This window comes from Sus scrofa, chromosome 13 (genome assembly GCF_000003025.6).
Source record: "Sus scrofa isolate TJ Tabasco breed Duroc chromosome 13, Sscrofa11.1, whole genome shotgun sequence".
In the NCBI taxonomy this organism is placed as follows: Eukaryota; Metazoa; Chordata; class Mammalia; order Artiodactyla; family Suidae; genus Sus; species Sus scrofa.
In genome coordinates, this window is record NC_010455.5 from 58,632,863 (window position 1) to 58,656,695 (window position 23,833).

General features: G+C 39.3%; 1 protein-coding gene and 1 long non-coding RNA gene across 3 annotated transcripts in view; one reads left to right on the forward strand and one right to left on the reverse strand.

The window, feature by feature from the left end:
* LOC106505657 lies at positions 5,625 to 9,747 on the reverse strand. Of its 2 annotated transcripts, XR_002337638.1 has the most exons (3): positions 9,151 to 9,747; positions 8,775 to 9,028; positions 5,625 to 7,914 (listed from the first exon to the last, which is right to left on the reverse strand). It is a non-coding gene; the product is annotated as an uncharacterized LOC106505657 (long non-coding RNA). The 2 variants fall into 2 exon arrangements; XR_002337637.1 differs by having other exon boundaries at positions 8,775 to 9,306.
* CNTN4 (contactin 4) overlaps positions 9,791 to 23,833 on the forward strand; it is a 999,482-nt gene continuing 985,439 nt past the window's right edge. Inside the window, 1 exon segment of the mRNA XM_021070955.1 lies at positions 9,791 to 10,027. The gene's annotated coding sequence lies outside the window, so the exon portion shown is untranslated.

Consider the following 23,833-nt stretch of genomic DNA (forward strand, 5'->3'; position numbering starts at 1 on the left):
AACATAAAACCTCACACATGCTTACAGATGGAGAGAATATATTTTGAAAGAGACTGGGAGTTGTAAGAGGTGAGAGAAATGACTGTTTTTTTATTTTTTTCTTTTTATGGCCACATCTGCAGCACATGGAAGTTTTCAGGCTAGGGGTTGAATTGGAGCTGCAGCTGAGCCCTATGCGACAGCCATGGCAACATCGTATCTGAGCTACATCTGCAATATATGCCGCAGCTGGCAGCAGTGCCAGATCCTTAACCCACTGAGTGAGGCCATGGATCAAACCTGCATCCTCACAGAGACAGTATCAGGTCCTTAACCCACTGAGCCACAAGGGAACTCTGAGTGAACTTTTTAAAAATTTAAGTAATTTGAATAATTTTTTAAAAAAGAAATGATAGCTGAAAGCTTTCCCCATCTATGGAAAGATTTAGACATCTAAATCCATGAGGGTCATGGGTTTCTAAAGAAATTTGACTCAGACTTACCTTCTCTAAGACACATAATAAAATTGTCGAAAATCAAAGAGAAAGAGTAGCTTCCATGAGATGTCTATAAGAGATCAGCAGGACTCTCAGCAGAGACTTTATATGCCAAGGGAGAGTGGGATGATATAGTGTTGAAAGAAAATATTTCCCAACCATGAATACTTTTTCCAGAAAAACTGCCCTTCAGAAATGAAGGAGAAATAAAGACCTTCCAGACAAATAAAAGTGGAGGACATTAATCATGACTCGATCTACCTTTCAAGAAATGCCTTTTGAAAGGAGTTTCACAAGCCCAAATGAAAGAATGGTGATTAGTAACATAAAAACATATGAAAATAAAAACCACAGTGGTACAGATAATCACATTGTCAAATTTAGAATACTTCAATTCTGTATTTGTTGTTTTATTAGTTGCTTAACGCTAATACAAAGTTAAAGGACACAAGTATTAAAAATAGCTATAATAGGAGTTCCCACTGTGGCACAATGGAATCAAATGTGTCTCTGAAATGCTAGGATGCAAGTTCAATCCCCAGCCCAGCATGGTAGGTTGGAGAACCTGGCCTTACCACAGCTGCAGCTCCAATCTGATCCTTGGCCCAGAAACTCCATATGCCGCAGGACAGCCAAAAAAAATAAGTATCTACAATGATTTCTTAATGACACACAATATGAATTGTTATATCAAAACCACAGAACGTTGTATAGGGAGTAAAAGAGTATATTTTTTGTATGGAATCAAATTTAAGTTATTATGGCTTTAAAAATACTATTATATCTGTAAGATATTTTATGTAAGCCTCAGGCTACCAACCCTATAGTATCTACAATAATTTAAAGAGAAGAGATTCAAAGCATTATCATTATGGAATGTCAAATCACAAAGAACAATAGCAAGGAAGAAACAAAAGAATACAAAATCAACTAGAAAACAATTAACAAGTTAGTGATAGTGAGTCCTTATTTATTAATAATTACTTTAAATGCACAGAAGTCAAATTCTCTAATGAAAAGTTATAGGCAGCTGAATGAATTAAAAAAAAAAAAGATTATCTGTATGCTGCCTACAAAAGATTTGCTTCAGATTGACACACAGTCTCAAAGAAAAGGGATAGAAAAAGATAACCCATGAAGATAGAAACCAAAAGAGAACAGGGGTAGCTATACTTATATCAAACAAAATAAATTTTAGGTCAAAAACTATAACAAGAGAAAAGGTTGGTCATTAAATAATGATAAAGGGGACAACTCATTAGGAGAATGTAACAATTATAAACATAGATGAACCCAACCTCAGAGCACCTAAATGTGTAAGCAAATACTAACAGATCTGAACAGAGAAATTTTAAAAGATAAATAATAATATGTAATAAAGGAACTGAATAGAAACTGAGTATTTTTCCAAAGAAGACATACGAATGGGCAAGAGATACATGAAAAAGGGCTCAATATGGCAAATCATCTGGAAAATGCAAATCAAAACCACAGTGAAATTTCACCTCACATCTCTTAGAATGGATAGTATCAAAAAGACAAGAGAGGAGTTCCCGGTCATGGCGCAGTGGTTAACGAATCCGACTAGGAACCATGAGGTTGCGGGTTCGGTCCCTGCCCTTGCTCAGTGGGTTGACGATCCGGCGTTGCCGTGAGCTGTGGTGTAGGTTGCAGACGCGGCTCGGATCCCGCGTTGCTGTGGCTCTGGCGTAGGCTGGTGGCTACAGCTCCGATTAGACCCCTAGCCTGGGAACCTCCATATGCCGCGGGAGCGGCCCAAGAAATAGCAACAACAACAAAAGACAAAAAAAAAGACAAGAGATATAAAATGCTGATGAGGATGTGGAGAAAGGAAAACCTTGTCATTCTTGGGGAGAATGTAAATTGTAATGTAAAATGTAAGAGGAATAAGTTTTGGAGATCTAATATATAGCATGATGACAAAAGCTAACAATATCCTATTGTCTATTTGAAAGTTCCTAAAGGAGTAAGACTTAAATCTTCTTACCACAAAAACAACCATCAAAAAACTTAAGAATGTAAGATGAAAGATTTGTAATTATCCTTAATGTGGTAAACATTTCACAATAAGCATATTTATCAAATCATCCCATTGTATTCTTTCAACTTACTCATATTATATGTCAATTACATCTCAATAAAACTGGAAAAAATAATAAGGAGAAAGTAATAAATGTAAACAAAATGTAAAATGTATGATATATCTAAATTTAAAAAGTAAACAGAAATATTTGCAACAGATAAAATGGTTTTTAGCGTAAATATGTTCAACACTTAGACAAATCTCTAGGATAAAAATAAATAAGTAAATGAACAATATAAACTGGCATTTCGTAAGGTGCATATAACAAATAAAATGTACATATTGAACCTTACTAGTTTTTTCTTAGTAACAGAGAAAAGAAAAATGAGAAATATTTTGTGTCCACGAATTAGAAAAGGTATAAATTAAATTATATTAGTAAGTATGCAAGAAACTGAGAAAATGTACTATGGATGAGAGTAAATTGACCAGTTTTGGCAAAGGAACAAATATACTACAAATGTGTACCACTTTGCTATGCTGCATTCAGTTTATTTAAAAATGTTAGCATAGTGGTGTGGTGTATGGCTAATGGCTGTGTGTGTGTGTGTGTGTGTGTGTGTGTGTGTGTGTGTGTGTGTGTGTGTGTGTGTGTGTTGGTTCTACCTACCCCCCTGCTTGGTTGGTTAACAGACGTATTTCTCTAATCAGGAACACATATTCCAGAGGTGGGTAGTTAGCATCTGAAAGCCTTTTATCAGAAACCCACAAGAAATCCAATTAAGTTTATTTAAGATCAATGATAAAAGCTTTGTTAATTGACATAATTGAAGGTAGCAACGATTATTCGCTGGTGAAATGAGTGGTGCTCAAGAGGAGTTTTACTACAATTATTGTGCTGGGTTTTTCTCTTGTAGAACATGCTGTTAGAATCTAGTGAGCACAACCATTCCTATATTCTTAGGAATGGTGCACCATGCTTATGATTGTAATCATCTGTGTTGATCTCTTTCCAGAGGATTTTGTTGCCTAACTCCAATTAAAATGTTAACTGCTGCCTTTGCAATATTATTGCAGTTACCTCCAGAGAATCTTTCATTCAAAGGGCTATCAGAAAGCCTATACAATGGAAAGCTCCTACTTTGTGGAACTTGGAGTTTGAAAGATGCTTTTTTATGCCTTCTTGCTATGTTCTTACATATGCAGACTTTAGCCTTGAATCTTCTTTTATTATAATTTATTACATTATTTTGAAGGTGTTGAGAAAAAGACCTAGAGATCTCACCTACCTTTAATTCTTGGAGATAACGGTTATCTATCCAAAATAATCAAATAATTAAAAATAAGAAAGTCACAATACTTTATTCTAAGGAAATAATAAATGGTATGTTTAATTTTCATATGTTTATCATGGGAGAACTTACACTATTTAAATGGTTCAGCAATTGGTTGAAAATTGATTAATTTGTAGTATATTCTAAAATGGAATATTAAGCAGCTTTTAAAAATTAGGGTGTTGAAAAGTATTTAAAGATAGGAAAAAATTCAGGGCACATTATAAGTGAATAAAATCACATTAAGACAATATATACAACATACAGAGTTCCCGTCGTGGCTCAGCAGTTAGTGAACTGGACTAGCATCCATGAGGATGCTGGTTCGATCTCTGGCCTCACTCAGTTGGTTAAGGATTCGGTGTTGCCATGAGCTGTGGTGTAGGTCATAGACGCAGCTCAGATACAGTATTGCTGTGGCTGTCTGTCGCGTAGGCCAGGCCGGGTTTAGCTCTGATTGGATCCCTAGCCTTGAACTCCATATGCTGCGGGAGTGGCCCTAGAAAGGCAAAAAATAAATAAATAAAATAAAGTTACACTGCTTCTAAACAAAACAAAACAAAAAAACAATATATGCAACATGAAAATATTTCAAAAAATCCGTAATTATGTCCATGTGAGTATAGTAGTGATTGTTTCAGAAAAAATGAAAGATATATTATTTGGTAACTCTCTAGTTTATTTTGTAACTCTTTCATCTCCAAATACCAGGGTTTACCATGTAGATCAGAATCAGTTGGTTTGTTTGTAAAATAAACACATACAAGGTCCACGCCAAGCTTATCACGTTAGGATATCTTGGGCATGTATTAGCTCTCCATTGCTATGTAACAAATTACATCAAAACAGAGTTTTAAATGAACAAACATTTATTAATCAATATTTTTGTTTTGAATCTAGGTACCTTGTAGTGGGGTGCTTCAGGCTGGAGGTCTCCTATGAGGTCAAGGTCAATCTTTTGTCTATGATTTGGTCATTTCAGGATTTTTACTGGGAGTGAATAATCTGCTTCCAAACTTATTTACATTGCTGTTGGTAAGCCTCAGTAGCTACCTCTAAAGGAATGCTGTCAGGCAGCCTTGTTTTTTGTTGTTTTGTTTTGTTTTTGTTTTTGTTTTTGCCACAGGGGTCTTTCCATAGATTGACAGAGTCTCTTTACTTCTGGCTCTATAAGAGAGGGAGAGAGCACCCAAGATAGAAGCCACAGTGTTTGTGTTACCTAATCTTGCAAATGACATCCATCATTCCAGTGAATCAGTAAGAGTAAATCAATATGTGTGCTCAACAAAAGGAAAGGAATTAAATGAGGGCATGGATGTTAGAAAGCATGGATCATGTGGGACCATCTTTTCCAATTTCCTAACATGGGCTGAAACCTCAAATCTGAACTTTTAACAATGTAATTAAGGGATTCATATACAAACCATACAATTTCTAAAATCTCTTTAATAGTACAGAAAATGGTAATTTGTACCTGAGATTTATTTCAGCCCATGGATTAATTTCCTCTGACTCTAGTCTTCTGCATGACACCTAAGTTTATGTTGTTCTGGGGCCAAGACCAGAACTGTAGTTTTCTCAGTTCCTAAAAAAACACATCTTTCACTTCTCTAAGTTTCCTCTTTCTCTTAACTTTTTTTCTTTCCCTTAACTTTACCTCAACTCCTGAAATTGTCCTACTTTGTGAACTATTGAAAGAATTGTAACGTTCAATATAATAACAACAAAAACACCAAAATCCACTTTGGAAATAAACACAAAACTCCTATATGACTGTAACATATAATTTATTGGAGGAAGCTGGCAGAAGACATCTTTGATAGTACAAAATATAAGGTTTTTCCTTTCAATGTGTTTCTAAAATGACTCCATGTAGATCAAATATCTGTAAATTGAGCCACAGACCATATGGACTAATGTGGCTAGCCATTTAAAGGGAGTATTTGTTTTGGTCATCTTCATTACTCACAGATTCCATGTTTGTATGTTTGTCAGCCCGACGAAATTTATTTGTAACTCCAAAATCAATACCTGTGGCACTTTCGAGGTCCTTTGTGGACATAGAACAGGGAAAAAATTTGAGTTGCCCATTTTCCCAGATGAAGTCTAAAAAGGTGATGCTCTGCTTTTTGGTTGCAGTCTATTTGGTGCCATATTTTTCTTCTTTTTATTGGAGATCTTGCCATTTAAAATAGCCCAAAGCATTGTGCTGAAGCTCTATCTAATGTCCTAAGGGCAAGGAATGTCAGTGCTGTGACCTATAGAGAAAACACTTGTGTTAGAAAAGCTTTGTTCAGGAATGAGTTATGGTGATGCTGAGAGTTTAGTATTGATGAATCAACAATATGTGTTAAATTTTGATGCCTTCAAGCAGAAATGCACACAAAAGTTTTTATTTATCATTATTGATTGGTTAATGAAAATTTTGTCAGGAGAGGCTCACAGGAACCTAACTCTTTATTTCTCCTAGGAGCAATGGTTTTAGTATTCACTAATTCAATGTTTCCAGAGATTTATAGAATGTAGCTATTGCGAACAACAAAATCAACTGTAAATACTTTTGCAAAGTGAAGCCCTCAAACTTTCATTTTCGCAATTTGTATAAAGAATCTCATAAAATCTGGAAAATATGAAGCACAGCTGATTGATTCTTAATTTCAGTTCATCATGCTTGAATAAATGAGACTCTCACTGCCATGTTCATAAAGGAGTCTTGGCTGGGGTGTCAGGCTTTAGTTTACTTTGACTCTCTGTCAGTCTGTATTGAAACCCTCACGGTAATTAACTGTGCTTTTGTGTGCTAATTATCATTATCCCACCATGCGGCCATTATGATTCTGATGTCCTTAGTATGAAGCTCAAACATCCATCAGTCACCTAGAACAATTACACAGGAGGAATCTTAGGGAGGCTGGTCTGAAAGTCCCTACCTGAGCTCTGTTTTATTATATTCTATTTCAACACTGAACACAAAGCTTTTCATGACACAATTCTTTAAAAAAGTACTGCTTAATTCACTTGATTAAAGAGAATTTGAAGCCAATTTTAAAAACAGGAATAGGGTACAAGCGGTGCTTTGTATCTGAAGATCTGTCCAGTTACCTAATACACTAAAAATAAACAGCTAATTATAAAACTACTTTATATGTTATCTGATTGGGGCATCGGGGCCATTGGATGACCTTATTCAGGCCTTTAGAGCAAAGAGGGTGGTGTCTGTGAATTTGTTTAAATGGTGCTAGATGCAACATGTACAGAGAAAATCATATCAAGTCAGATGTGGTCAGAAGAGACATATTTCTTTTTCTGTGATGCTTTTCCTCTTTCCTCCTCTTATATTAAACCCACTTCTACCGAATCCCCATGATGTGTGGGGAAGAAACAACAAATCACAGAAATGCCCTTTCTGGAGTTTTCAGAACTGTTCCATGCTGAGTCTAACCTGATGATGTATTCTGCACATGTCTCTAAAAAGTCAAAAGATTTTTCAGCGTTGATTTCCCTTAAGAGTTATCAGCCTCTGTTCAAACTAGTTTAATGAGTACAAGAGGTGACCTTGTGTCCCCACAGATCCTCCTATATTAAAAGAACTGGAAATAAAACTTCACATATGTGTGTAAATAATTTTTTTGGGGGTGGAACAGGACGTTATTGCAGGTCTCTGTTTAGATGCTACCTAGGCTAACAGGGAAGGAGAAAATTTCCACTGACTTATAATGATCATTATTTGCAAATTACATGAGCACCAGTAATTCATTCATGCACTAATACAGAGTAGGGACCCAGTGCAGTGATATTAAACTTGCTGCTGGCAGCGTTAATTGATTCGTTTGGAACATTTCCCCCCAGAGAATCCCAATGACAACTTCCCTGAGCAAAAAACTGACACCCAGCCAGTCCCGGATATGCGGGGACGCGCGCGTGTGAGGATGTTGTCGTCAAAATAAACCATTCTTGTCTCCTGGCAGGGACTGGTTCTCCCAGGAACACTCTCCAATCCTGGAGCTTCAGTGAGAGGCTTCCTTTCTTGGCAGAGGTGGCAGTGAGCTTCATGTCTTTTCTGTGGGATGGAAAAAAGGGACTGGATTATTTATTCCATTTTAAACTAGTGGCTGTTATTCTGGGAAAAAAGTTTGGGAGGTGCTGATCAAGCTTAGTGTTTAATCACTGTGGCCCTGTTGGTGAAAAGAAAAAAAATGCCTCTCATCCTAACACTTAACCGACATCCACTCAACATGACCCAGATCTGTCTCTCCTGATACATAATGTCTGTTTCACCACCAACATGATGAACTATGGAGCAGATTCTAAGTTCTGGTCATTTTTCAGTTTCCTGGCACCTACTAGAATACAATGCCTAACATTTGATAGACAGGGAAGAAGGGTTAAAGGAAAAATAATCAATCTAAAAAATATTACAAGTCATGTTTCTGTCAGGAACATGAATGCCTTCAAAGTGAGTAGAAACAAGTCATCTTAACTTTTTTGCTGTGGAAAATAATTGCATCATCACCATTCTTATTTTGAAAAAGTGATCTGTTAGAGAAACATACCACGCAAGGAGGAGAGAGAAAACTTAAAATCTGTCTCCAAGTTTAAGCAATCAAGGAATTCGGGAAAAGCAATAAAATCTCCTTTCCTTAGTATTAATTGCAGCAACAAGGCAAGCCATGGCATTTTAAGTGGCAAATTTTTTTACCACAATACCCACCACTATGTCTGAATTTGCCCACTTCCTAAACAGAAATTAAAAACAATAAACCAAAACAAAAAACACTGTGTGAACAAGGCAGATGCATATATTTGTAGGAGTTGGGTGTTTGCTTACTACAGCAGAGTAAAAATAGTTTTCCAGTTAACATCTTTTCCACATAATGGAGATGTCAGGGTAGGTTTACATGATTGTGTAAATGGTCAAACCTTGTTTATGTAGCTCTAAACTGCTGAGAGATGCTCAGGAAGACCTGGGTTCAGCAAAGCCCCTGGGGCTTTTTCCCTGGGAGAGGAACTGGTCCCTCTTGGGATTGCTGGAACTGCATTCCAGATGAGTTCGAGCTGGCTGGCTTTCTCTGCCTGTCACACGCACTTTACACAGGGTTGGTGAGGGTTTGGGGCATTGCTGCCAATTTTTACGGTTACCCTGAGGTTTGGAGTCGGGGTGAAAAGAGCCGTTTCTGTAAGAAAACAGTAGATGCATACTGTAGAATGACCACGGCAACATCATTGTCCAAAGCACATGTTTTTGAATAACAAAGCTTTCAATGTGCCCACATACACCGCAAATTGATCCTTGTACCTATTTCATCGCAACCGTTTCCTCTCGCACACACACATTCCGGCTTGAAAGTCCCCTCCTATGAGTAAGACTCCAGATCCTTAACGCGCCTGTCTGGCCAACGTCCTCCTCCTAAGGACCAGTAAGTAAAACCGTCCAAAAGCCCCCTCTTTCGGCTTCCCAAGTTCAATGTCCCCCCTCCCCCCGCCCCGCGCCCCCCATCTGTTCCCCTGAACTCGGCAACCCTCAGCCTCATAACATAACAGTTAAGCCAGTATTAAGCCAAGGTGCCTTAATAATGCCTCAAATTCTGCTCTTCGCTGAGGCCAGGGGCTTGGGTACTCCAGGAGGTCGCGCCTCCTTGTGCCCCTATACTCGGGATGCAAAGGAAGGCGGTATCGCTTTGGTACATTCTCCGTCCATCGCTGAGCAGCACATCCTCTACACTACACCCCTGCACAGGAACTGGGGGTGTCCTGTTGATAGTCTTCGGGTGTCTGGGAGTCAGGCGACGCGCCCTTTTGCACCTCTGTTAGCAGCAATTAGGGGCCTTCTCCCACAGTCAGGGACGCGCAGGTGCTGCGCCCGGGCGCGCGCCTTCGGCCGCGCACTGAGCATGCTCAGCCGGGCTGCGCGCCCGCTCCCGCTCCCGCCCAGTCGTCTTCCCAACGCGACTCCCCCTCCTCCAGGCTGAGGAGCCCGCAGCCTGAACTCCGCGGTGCCGGGTTTTTTGAGCAGCCGCTAGCGAGAAGAGGGAGGGGAGCGCGCATCAGACAGAACACAGGGTTCAACACCAGGATTGGTCGCAAGTAGGAAGCTTTCGCCTCTACACTGGGACCCTCGGAAGGTGCCGGCGCAGTGCCTGAAGCTGTAGCGTGTGCCGCGCTCAGGTGCTCAGGTAAGTGAGGCGCTAACTGCGGGGGTCCGCTCCAGCCTGAGTGCAAGCTGCCCCGGCCCCCGGGCTCTTGGATTTTGCAGAAAGAGCGTGGTCCTCGGAGGTTCGGGGCTCCAGCTCCTGCAGGGCTGGACCGGGGTTGTGGGCCGAACCGCCCTGAGCCCGGTAACCCTGCGGGGTCAGCGCAACCAGCACTGTGCGCCCTGAAGCAGGGAGGAGGCAGGGCACCTCCGACGCCGTCACCCCATCTCAACCCGTCTTCATCTTACTCAGAAAGTAAGTTTGTTGCGCTGCGAGGCAGCCACAAAACAAGGAACCTAAAGCCCCTAATGCCGCAAAACAAGGAACCTAAAGCCCCTAATGCCTCAGAAACCCTTAAAATCAGCTCGACCAACTAGGTCAGGCTGTTGCTCCCTCTCCGTGCGCCTTGGCCGCTGGAGGACGGTTCCTGGCGAGTTTCCTTCTGAGGTAGGTACCCCGGGCTCCGCGTGCCCAGCTGCAGCCCACAATAGACGAGGGCGAACTTGGGCTGGCGTTTAGCGGGACTTGGGACTAAAGAAGCAGAATCCCGTAGTCCTGGTGGAAGGAGCCTTGTTATAACCGACACTCATTTGCGGGGCGCCCACTGTGTGCCAGGTTCACTGCTAAGCGCCGGGGATACAGCGGCGAACCACAGCGACTAGGTCCCGGCTCCTTGTATACCCAGGCTCTAGAAACCAAGCTTGTGGGGGGTGGCGTTCATTTTCCAGCAACTTCAGGGCGATTTGCAGTTTCTTTTGAAAGGCAAAGGCAACCGGCTCGTCTCCTTCCCTGACCCAGACATCAGCGAGATGTGTGCCGGGCACCCCGCAGACACCAACCTGCTAGCTCTCCTCTTGGAGCAGAGGGCTCAAAACCTGCATGCCTTTCTTCTCACTGCACTTTACGTATATATTTTATTGTTTATGAAAGGTGTGGAGGTGAGGGTAGGAGGCCATGGGCTCCTGAATCTCTCAGAACCAGTTAGGGCTTCTGATGCATGAAAACATTTTGAGCTCAGCTGAGCTCCTGCACGGAGGCAGCTTCCCTCAACAGGAAGCTAAGGAGGTTGGTGGTTGGCCGGGGTCTGCAGATTTGGATCGAAGAGGCTTGTGGAGGTGATCATAGAGAGAATCAGTGAGATCCATCACCTTGGGTGGGTGGTCTGCGTGGGGGTGGGGACGGATCTTGCCGTGTATTGGAGGTTTGATTGCAGGGAGGAGCTCCTGGGAAGAATGCTCCTGGAACTTTTTCTAGTTTTCCTACTGGAATCACCATAGGGGCGGGGACCTGTTCGTCAGAATATCAGTGCCTTTTCATTGCATAGGACCTCCTGCAGTTTACTGCGAAGGGACCTAGATATTTCAAGGAGTAATTCCACATAGATGATTTATTTGGTCACTTAAAATAGTAATTTGGAATGTGCTTTTATATTTGTATTTTGAAGTTTATGGTTTATGCCTTTTAGGAAGAGAGCAGGAGCAGAAAGACTGTAGATTTCCATGCGGTTAGATCCATGCAATACCATCTCCATTCAGACTGATCACCAAGTTTGTTTTCTCTGTCTCTTCCTAAGTGGGTGAAAAGAATGTTGTGTCTTGGGGGCAGAACCTTTAGGTGGTTTCCGTGGCATTGAGGAGAAAACTCACATTTTATCCATAACTTTATTCTTGCTATCTTCATCTTGATTTCATTCAAGACTTGTGTGAATCAACACAGTGGGTGGTGAGAGTATAAGATTGCTAAGGATCAAAAACAAATTCCATGGAAATAGTATTTTTTTGACACCTCACACATTGCTGTTGATTTTGTTTGTTTAAACTGGCTTCAGTTGCTGTAGATTGATAAGCAGAAAGCATGATGAAAAGCCTCATTATTCTTTAGTCTGGACCCTGCAAGTTTGCTGGCAAGCATGAAAAACTGACCTTTTAAAATTAGGGAATAAGGTTGTATGAGAAACAACCTGTTGTTTAAGGGTGCAGGTCAGAGCCAATTGGAAATCACCAGAGGCAGGTTTTCCTTATTTGTAGCCTTTCTATAAACACTTTTTAGTTCCTTTAGCCTGGAAAACTTTGTCTCCTTCAGTCAGTTTGGTGCCTCCTTGCATAGTCATTTCCTATTGGTAGGTCATTAAGAGTGAATAGAAAACGAGCCTTTCAAATAACATTGGCTTTTTTGATCACCCACATATTTTACCTAGTTCTGTCTCCTTTTTATTCATAAGTACATCTTGTGTTTTTTTCCCTCTGAGCATGAAATTTTTGACTAGAATTTTTCTTCCGAAAGGTACACAGGACATCTGTTACTTTAATTTAGGTCTTACAAAATAAAGGTAACCTGTATCATTAAGCTTCTCAGCAGAAAACTCCCTTTTATAGTTCTGACTTTTCTTCCAGGCTTGTCTGTTATGGTTTGAAAGGGATGGATTCTTGTTTGTTTTATCCAAAGACATAGACATATGTTAATTTCAATTTCACTTTTTATCTGAAGAATTTAATCTTCTGGGAGGACATGCTTTTATGTGATTTTAATTGAATTAATCTATTTCAAAGGATATGCTTGGAGATGTCTATATACACAGATGTGGAGAATTTTGTTGTTTTCATTCTCCATAACACAGTGTTTTAAGTCTGGTGAAAGAGACCAGATTTATTGACTTAGATTTATTGGTCTTCATATTTTTTGATTATGTACTATCAGAAGAAAATTTGACCATAATCCCTAAGTTATTTATAATTATACACATATACTGGTATGTTCATATGCTATTTAGAAAACATACTCAGTAAGAAAATTAAGGATTAATAAAGCCAAACTTATGAAACAGAAGTTCTTATATTCTTTTTCTGTATTGCAGCGGATGGTTTTACACAGCCCTTGGAGTGTATGCCCGCTTTAGAAATTACTGATGGTTTAGGATATTTTACCTTTCTCTGCTTATCTCTGGCTCTGTCATTCATCATCTCTAATACTCTAGCATTTGCAAAACTGCTTGGAATATGTGTCTCCTATAACAGAAGAATTAAGAGCAGTTGCTTCCCTGTCATGGACTCATGTGTGGATGAAATGAGGCATAAGAGATGAATGTGATCTAGGGGTCATCCTAGATGCGCAAATTGGATATACAGATGAACAAAAAAAATGAAGTTTTCCTTCAGAGACTAAAGTTCCAGTGGTCAGAAAGTGAGGAAACTAGGGAGTGCATGAGTGAGGGAACTTTGTGTGTGCAGGATGGTATAAAAGGTGGAAAGCCCATTTACCTTGGAGCAGAATAACCTGAATCTAAATGTGGCCCTACTGCTTGATATTGTATAAGACAGTTCTATAACTCTCGTGAGCCCCAGCTTCCTTAGCTATAAAACTGAGATAACATCTATTTGAAAGCATCATTGTAGGTATTAAACATGAGAGTATAGGTATAGAGCTTAGCTGAATTAGAAAGGGTAGGTTAATAGTGATAACAAACAAATCCAAACAAAATGTACTGCCTCCAATGAAACAAAGGTATTTCTCATTCTTGGGAGATTTGAAAATGGGCGATCCCGGTAACACTCCTCCAGGTATGATTTGAGGACACAGGCTTTGTGCTTTCTGTGTCCCTGTCATCTACAGCAGGTTCTCCACGCTTGTCTGCACCCAGCCATTGGAAGGACAGAGAATTGTAGGCTATTAACTGCCCAGACCTGGAAGTCCTACATATCACTTTTGGTTTCAGTCCATTGGCCAGAACTCAGTTATGTATGTTTGTCTCTTGCTCTAAGGGAGGCTGGGAAATGTAGTTTAGCTGTGTTTTCAGGAAGGAGAAGAAATAGTTGTGGGAAGAGCCTGTCATTCTCTGACATTCTGTTACTATGTGGTATTTCCTCCATGTTCATTAAATGTTACTTCCCTTTTCTTCCCCAGCCCCTGGGTTTCTTGGCAGTAAAACTGTACCAGATATTTAAAAAATGAGAGAAGCAGCTAATACATACATAGTGCTTAGAGTTTTTGAGGTCCTTTTCTAAGCACTTTGCCCACTTTGATCAGTTTTTTTTTTTTTTTTTTGGTCTTTTTCACGGCTGCACTCGCGGCTTATGGAGGTTCCCAGGCTAGTAGTCCAATTGGAGCTGTAGCTGCTGGCCTGCACAATGACCATAGCAATGCCAGATCAGAGCCATGTCTTCAACCTACACCACAGCTCATGGCAATGCCAGATCCTTAACCCACCGAGCAAGGCCAGGGATTGAACCTGCATCCTCATGGATGCTAGTCTGATTCATTTCTGCTGAGCCATGACGGGAAATCCTGATCAGTATTATTATTATCTCTATCATGTAGATGAGGAAAGTTAGGCTTAGAGAAAAGAAATCATTTGCCCAACATAGCCAGCAAGCAGAAGAGCTTGGATTTGAACCAAGTTGTCTGGCTTTAGAATTGATTTTTGTAACAGCTTCACTGTATTAGGATTTGTTGTTGTTCTTGTTACACTACTTTTCTTATTGTAGCCATTGGACTCCCTTTTCTTTGTGTCTATATTAAAAAAAGTTGAAGGAGAATTTAAAACATCCTAAAGAAGATAAAAGTTTGCATCTAATCTAAAATATACTGAAGCAGAATCAGGTATGATTTAGTTTATCTTGAATACCCACCAGGATTAGAAACAAAGGGTTAAAAGAAGACCTCTTCCACACCAAAGCCCCATTACAATTCCTTTTCACTTCTGTTAACTGCATTGCCAGGATTTGTTCCCTGAACTTTAACCTTTCTTTTAAGCTTTAATTTTGGAAATCCTGGGCTACCACTTTTATGCTGCTGTATATGAAGATAAATTCCTATTCATTTCTTAGCCTCAGCATATATCCTTTCTGGTAAATTCATAACTAAAATATTCTCTCCTAACCTACGCTTTGATCAAAGGCATTGATGTTCATCAACATCCCCAGCTCCCAAGAAAGTTCCTCCTGTTTGCTCTGCTTTATTCCTCCTATTCACTCAGCTTTGCAAAACCGTGTCAGTGTTTGCTATATGACTGAAGGGACCTCTGTCTATAACCCAAGTATTCTCTACCAAAATGACCCCTCGTGTTGTTTCTTATTCTCTTGTCCCACTTTTATTAGAGAGTCTGCCTCATCACACATTCCTATGTATTTGTCTTTTACAAAAACACATCTGTTCCACTGTTGGTTTCTAGCTGTCACAGTGGAAATGTTAGGTGGTCTTAGTGAGAGTATACTTTTTTTCTAGGACGTTCATGTATCCACATTATAGAATCTTTTTTTTTTTTTTTTTTCCTTCTGGTTCAGTATGTATTTGGGGCATCTCCACAGTTAACTAATGTGAACATACACATCTTTCCACCATGTGGGGAGGCAGATGTACTGTATATTTATCAATCAACTTTTTCTCAAAAGCCCGTGTTCGCTTCCTTCTAACTTTCCCAGACCCTCTTGTCTTAAGATATCTGCTTTATTTTGCTGTATTTTTCCCTCAATCTCTCTTTTCCGGTTTCCCTGATATCTATACCGTGTGTGTGTGTGGTGTGTGTGTGTCTGTGTCTGTGTCTGAGTTTTCAGGCCCCTTCTTATGATTTAATGGGGTTAGAGGGATGGAGAGGTTTAAATTTGCTTACTCTCATGTTTTGGAATGCCCAAAGAGCTGAGTCCCACAGGGCCTGGAAAAAAGCTAATTCTAGCTGCTCTGACAGTTAAACTAAATTTTCAGTGCCTTGAAAAATCTGTATACTTCTTGCTTCTTGCTCATGTTCAGTGCTCATAGAATAATAGTAGCTTTCTGTGGAGTCTTTCAAGGAATCAGTTTCCTTAGCCTTTTATAACCTTGTCCTCTCCTAAATCCCCAGAGTCCTTGTTCAGACAGGGTATATGGGATATGAGGAGGGGAATGACTTGACAGGTTTCAGAGGAGGTTGTTTTGGGTCCAGCTTCCCCTGCCCACATTCCACTGGGCAGAACTCAGTCACTTGGCCCTTCCTCTTTGCAAGGGAATCTGACAAATGCAGTCACACTAAGTGTCCAGGAGGAAAGGAAAACATTTAGAAAATATGTTTGGTGAATAGCTAGCCATTCTCTGTCACAGATTTCCAGTGGATGAATGTGGTATTACCAGCTAGTTCTCTACTTCCCTTTCTGTACGTATGCAGAAAGGAGACTATATGTATATGTGTATATTATATATATTTATTATTTTTATGTATTTGTAATGTTATAAATTTTAATGTTGGCCTCTGTTACTGTCTTATTCTTTTTGTTTAAGATATTATTTTTAAGAGCAATTTTAGGTTTAAAACAAGATTGAGAGGGTGATACAGGAATTTTTCATATCCACCCTACTGAAAACATGCAGAGCCTCTCCTCATTCTCAACATCATTCATGGGAATAGCGTGTTTTCTTTTAACCAAGGATGTGCCTATAATGACATATCATAGTCACCCAAAGTCCATCGTTTACCTTAGGGTTTACTCTTGGCGTTGTACATTTAGTGGGTTTGGGCAAATGTATAATAGCATACACGTATCATACACAGTATTTTTGCATCCCTCGAAATTCTCTGTGCTTTGCCCATTCATTTTTCCCTTCCTTCCACTCCTGGAAAATACTGCTTTTTTGATTGTCTCCATAGTTTTGCCTTTTCTGAAATGTCATGTAGTTGGAATCATACAGTATGTAGCTTTTTCACATAGGCCCCTTTCACTTAGTAGTATGCATTTAACTTAAGTTCCTCCATATCTCCTCATGGCCTGAAAGCTCATTTCTTGTTAGTGCTGAATAATATTTTATCATCTGGTACTATCCCATTCTTATTGCATATGGGTGGGTGAACTCCATCTCCTACTTAAGGATTGGAACACTCCCTTCTATGTAAAGATGAGCATTGGCTTTCCCTGTCCACAATAGTTGCTTCTAGAATGGGCATGGGGCCCAGTGAGAACCACTGCAGAGGAGGGAGGTGTTTCACTGCTTCACAGTGGCACCACCTTGGCTCACTATGTGCCTTAAACAAGGAGACCAGAACTGGGGGTGTCATTCTTCCACTGCTCCAGGTGTCTTGTACCAGAGAAGAACGTCTCAATGTATAGGGTGCCATCACATGTAGTTTGAGAATGAAAGCCAGGGTGAGGCAGAGAGAAACTCAGTCTTCTTACCTTGCTTGAACCTGTGCATCCAGCTTGGCCTCAAGTGAGTTTACCTCAAGTAAGTTTTCAGATCTTCTAATTCATAAATTACCCTTTAACTTCAGCTAGTTTCGGTTGAATTCCTGTCACTTGCAATCAGTACTGACTTATCAGATCAAGGAGGCAAGGGGAAAATATCCAGGAGAGGGATGTTGGGGAAATGTGTTCTTTTGCTTTCTTTTTCTGAACTCTTCTGATATGACATGTTGCTTGTGTGTCTAACAACAGTTTTACTCTCTTGTGATAAATCAGACGTCCAGTCAAGAATCACTTGGTCACGACCTACCCAGCAACATGTATCTGTTACTGAATCAGAAAGCCAAGCTCTTGATTCTTCAGTCTCTCTCTCCCTCTCTTTGTAGAACTATGAAGTTTGAATAAAACCACATCCTTATGCTTCATTCCCTCTTCTGAGACTTAGTCTGGTCACTCCTATGTGATGTTCTTTTTTTCCAATCATACTTCCCCATTGTTTCCCCCTTATCAGGCCCACAGCCCCAGCTGTACCAGTTTAGGCACCCAGCCTAGAACCTGTCTTGTGATTTTTTTTTTTTCTATGCCATTTTTACATTCCCACTCTGTCCAGTCTACTCTTGAGATCATTTTCCACCATGTGTATTACAGTTTGCACAATATTGAACTTTGGCTTTCTCTCTCTCTCTTTTTTTTTTTAAACAGCTGTACCTGCAGCATGTGGAAGTTCACTGGCTAGCGGCTAGAATCAGAGCTGCAGCTGAGGCCTATACCACAGCCACAGCAACATTGGATCTGAGGAGCCACATCTGTGACCTATGCCACAGCTTGTGGCAACGCCAGGTCATTAACCCACTAAGTGAGTCTAGGGCTCAAACGCACATCCTCCCAGGGAGGACATTGGGTATTCAACCCACTGAGCCACAACAGGAACGCTCAATGTTGAGCATTCTTTAAGCCTCTTTCCATACTTCTGAGGCATAATGGATGGTTCCCTTCCATGTATGCTCTCCTCTTAGGCTTTTTCTATGCCACTCGTGTAATACCTCTCATGAAAGTGACCAACCCTCCCAGTTATCTTAAGAATGAGAGGTCCACAGGATGATGGGCATTCATTGTTTTAAAACCTGAAAGTCTTGGACTAATGGAAACAGGTTTATTACCCTACTTGCTATGTTGTAATGTCACAGGTTCATCAGTACCATGTGAGTTTCCTGAGACAGTGGTTAAGAACATGAAATTTGGAGACAGATTTCTTACCAGTCCTATATCCATTTTGGACTAGCTGTGTTACTGTGTGTGACAGCAAATTACCTACCTTTCTGGGTTTCTGTTTTATGAGCTGTATGATGGAATGATATGCATTTTGTGGGGTTGTTCAGATAATTAAAAGACATGGTGAATCAAATCACTTAGTTTATTGATGGGCATATCTGTAAATCTGGGTAGCACCTAAAGGTGCAGGAGGTTGTGAAAGTTAGGTGTAGTACTCCAAACAAAGTACTTAGTACATGCTAGTACTTAGTACTAGTGCCTACTACTTAGAAAAGCCTAGTAACTGTCTAGTAAACAGTTTCTAATTGACTAAATCTTACTTATACTGGAGTAAGTTAACAAAAAACACAGTTAAACTCAGAAAATATGTGTTCATGGAGTGTTAATGATATAGGAGTTTGGGATAAGGGGAGCAAACATATCAGTGAGAATGATTACGAAATGTTTGAGAAAGATATTTTGGTGTTTAAACTTGAGAAAGCAAGAGTTGGCTGCAAGATTAATTTTTTAAGACAGGTTTTTATTTTTCTTATTTAAAACAGGAATCAATAATTTTTATGACTTAGAGAAAATATTTTTCATATTTGGACGGGGTCAGTTCAGCTCATAACCCTTAAAATACATACTTTTTTTTTTATTATCAAATAAAGATGGTGCATTTCTGGGAAGGGAGTTTGGTTGCTGAAAAAGCGAATATTAGGATGACAGCACTACTGAATCCTTAAAGAATTTAAGGTTCAAAAAAATGCATACAGAAGTCTCTTTTGTTTTTACTACAGTAGAGTAACCTTTCCACCTTTAGGCTGAACTTTTGTGTATAAAGATTTTTTTTTAGTCTTTTTGTCTTTTTAGAGCTGCATTCATGGCATATGGAGGCTAGGGGTCCAATTGGCCTACGCCACAGCCACAGTAATGCGGGATCCAAGTTGAGTCTGTCACCTGCATGACAGCTTATGACAATGCCGGATCCTTAACCCACTGAGGGAGGCCAGGGATCGAACCCATGTCCTTATGGATGCTAATCAGGATCGCTAACTACTAAACCATGATGGGAACTCCCGATTTTTTTTTTTTTTTTTTTTTTTTTTGCTTTGTGGTACCGCATTAATGGCATATGAACATTCCCAGGCTAGGGGTCTAATCGGAACTACAGCTGCTAAACTATGCCACAGCCACAGCCAGAGCAATGCCAGATCTGTCTGCTACCTACACCATAGCTCATGGCAATGCCAGATCCTTAACCCACTGAGCAAGGCCAGGGATTGAACCTGCAGCCTCATGGTTCCACTGCACCACGACGGGAACTCCTGTTTAAAGATATTTTGTATCCTGCACTGTTGTACTCATATAACCTTGATGATATATGTTGCCTGTGCCTTTTAGGTTTATCATGGAAATTTCCACTGGGGATGGGTGTTACCAGTGTGATTATGCTGAGATGGGCCCCTTTTGGAGGAGAAGAAAATAAAATAGAAAAAGATGACATGATTTAGATCCCCAAACGTATTTTCTAGGGCTTGATTCCAGGCACATTGCCATCATTTTAAGTTGAACAAATTTGTATTGTCATCTGTATTATGATTGCTCTTCAGCTATTAAATGTAAATATGAATATTTTTGTCTGTAGTAATGCATTTGACTAGCTATTAGCTAGCTATTGATTCTAGACTCCTTGCAGATTAGCAAATTAACTGGGAGTCCAAGCATTACTTTTACTATATTTAATTAGGTGAAAGACATCCTTAAAGAGATATTTAGCTGTCACGTTTCTAATTCTTTTTTTTTTTTAACTTTTTTTTTTTTTTTTTTTTTTGTCTTTTTGCCATTTCTTGGGCCGCTCCTTCTAATTCTTAGTGAAAATTATAGCACACATATGGTTATCTAGAATTCTCAGAATTAAGTAATTGTCAATAGAGGTTTGTCTTTAACAGTGGTGTTTTTTTCAAAATGGAAATCCATGTAAAGTGTATTACTTTCCTCTTGAAACAGGTGGCTAGGTATAATTTACTTCTTGATGACACAGGTCACTATGATGAACAGAGTCTAGTAGTTTAGGCTAGAGCATTGGCCCTTATGACTCAGACCCACCTGAATTTGTTCTGAAACTTACCAGCTGTGCAAAGGTGAACATGTTCTTAACCCTTACTAGGACATTTTGAAAAGTGTAAAGTGAAGGTGATCATGCCTTCCTCATAGAGATGCTGTGGACATTAGCAATATAATTTAATACTCCAGTGCAGTGTGTACAACGCATGTTAAACACAAATCAGATTAGCCCTATACTGTAACCTTAGCATTTTACACAGAACATGGAACAAATGGCTGCATTCTACATTTGTTGAGACAAGGAATGTTTTACTAGACTTTGTAGCAGGATCCCATCAGGTGCTGGTGAAACATTGTTTCCTATGCCCAGAGACCTCTCTCTGCTTTCTGCTGCCTTTCAGGTGGTCATACATGATTCCTTGCTTTGGTGAACTAGCCCTTTCTATTTGCTGTTTCTTACCATTTGTGAACTAGAAAACTCAAACCTACAAGCCAAAGTGTAGTTATTGATTTGAATAGTTCTGAATGAGGCTCTGAAGGGCCTCCCTGCCCTCTTGTTTGTGAGAGAAGAGTAATATGGATAGTTCATGGGCATTTTCACTCAGCTTCCCTTTCCCCTACTTACTGATGAGGTATTGCGAGAGGTACAGTAGAAATAGAAAATCACCTGCTTTGATAATATTGCATGTGTATTTGTGGTATGCTTTGCATCAGCAGCCTGTTTGTGAAGATTTCTGTGTTACAGTTGGGGAAGGTTGGCACTCTTGCCTGCAGTATACTACACTTCATTCAGAAGTCTGTACCCTGAGTACATGATCTTTACTATATAAAGACGTTCCTTTTATTTCCTTTAGCGCATTTCAAGGTCTCATTCATCAGTTACTAGAATCTAACTAAAAACTCCTGATATGTTCCCTCTGTTTTCTTTTCTGAACCTAGTGGTCAGAATTGGAGACATTGCAACAATTCTAGATACTGTCAAGGGGATGGTGAGATGTGTTTATGTGCTATGTAATGTGGGGTTATTGTGGATTCATAGTTCCATTAACTCTACTTGATTCTTTTATTAGTAGCAATTTACTATATTATTGTAGTTTATATTATGTGTTGTAACTGAAATTAGTACTTTTCTTTTAAACATGACTCTTACTCAAAGCAGCAGTCTTCTATTCTTCTGAATTAATGAGCTTTTGCAAATTTTAGTAATTTTCTTATATTGTAGTTCCCTAAATTAGAATATTAAGGTTAACTCTTAAGGAAAGGAACATAATATAATATACTCCTCATAGTAATGAATTTCATGTTTTAGGTTGGGATTCTGTTTCCACAGGTAGAAACACTATTTAATGGGATGAAAAAGAAAGGCAGTAGGTAGACTTGGGGATTGAAAATGATTTGACTCTTCTTCAAGTTCTGGCTCTACTGATAGCATATTTCTAAGATGAAGCCAAATTATTTAACCTCTCTCAGCTTCATTTTTCTTATCTGTGTAATAAGGGTATTCTTGGAGGATTGTGAAGACTAAAATGACTTAATTATATACAGACATAGCCTGATGCCAGGCACGTAATTAGATTATCCCTAAAAGTATTGAGTTTATCATACTTCTTATTCTTCTGATACATTTATTCAACATGATACCTATGCTGCTGATGAAATATGTGGAAGTTACAATTACAAACTTGAAATGTTATTCTTTTAAAATACTCAATAAAGTGATTTATGTTTCCTCTTATCTGTGTATCTGTGGGTACTGGATAGACAGCTGATCTCCCTTTTCTGCATGGAAACAAAGGAAGGCAACATTTCCATTGTATGTTGTGTTATGGTTGACCCTTATGGAGAGCCACTGTATCAGAACTGAGATACTATTGGCACTATTTGAGATTTCATTTTGGAGAAATGGTCAAGTGTTTTATTTATTAAAAAGAAAGAATTACTGGATAGACCCTCATCTGTATTCTTTCTACTTCAGTATAGCCTACTTGCCACGCTGCAAAAAGAAATGCTGACATGTGACAGAGTAGAAATATAAAAATGTTTTGCCTTGCTCTCAGTCAAATGTGATTGAAATTTTTAAAAAGATTTACACAATTTAAAAAAAAATTGTGATACTGACAGTATTGGGGAATGCATTTCTATTTACTTAAGAGAATGTCATTCTCTTTGTGGGAGCTTTGAATTTCAAGTTAGCAAGCATAACAATAATGACTGGTGTATTATTAATACACATGCAGTGAAGGAGTCTCACATATTTGAAGAGAAGCAAGCTAATGTTACTTTCCATGTGTTTGTATTATCTTTAAAGAATAGTATGGTTTTAGTTTATTCTGAATATTTCTCTACTTCTTCCTTATTTGTAGGTTTATTGGGTAGGAAGTCACATAGTACTATAAGCACACATTGTTTTATTTACAATTTATCATTTAACCTCATTACTTAGATCTTAATTACTTTTATATTTTGTTTTGATATTTCCTTTTTTTTTGTTTTGGTCTTTTTAGGGTCATACCGCAGCTTATGAAAGTTCCCAGGCTAGGGGTTAAATCAAAGCCATAGCTGTTGGCATACACCACAGCCACAGCAATGCCAGATCTGACTGAGCCGCATCTGTGACCTACACTGCAGCTTGTAGCAACTGTGGATCCTTAACCCACTGGGTGAGACCAGGGATCAAACCCTCATACTCATGGATACTAGCTGAGTTCTTAACCCGATGAGCTGCAATGGGAATTCCATCTCGATATTTCTAACATGTAAAGTGAGAACTTATTTACTATTTATCTTTGTTTTTTTTCCTTCCCCCCACCACTATCTACTAAGCTAACTCACATCATAATCTTAATTCATTGACAGACTGCCATCCATTAATTTATATCTCATAGTATCTAAGTTTTGGCTTTGTATGGAGATTAGTTTGACTGCAGACATCTAGTCATTCATGCCCTGGTATTCTCTGCCATTAGGTTATTCTCCAAATGAACTATATACTACAGTTTCTAGGTGTTTCTTTGGAGCGCCAGACCAAATATTCATGAATGTCCTAATGTTTACATTTTCAGTGGAAAGAAGGGTAAAAATCCTGCCATTTCTGGCTTCTTGGGCTTTTAGATATTAGAAAGAGCTATAGAAACATAATTACACTGGTGGATTTAACTACTCCTAATTACCTGAATGACTTGGACTGAGTAACTGAGTGGGTTTCTCTCAGTTCGAAAATAATACAGTGAATTCGTCATCAATAGGTATTATTTGAGTTTTCAATTAACCCTTCATTCTATGTACCCCTCTTCTTACTAACAACATGTGTTTTAATGGAGCCTCGGTA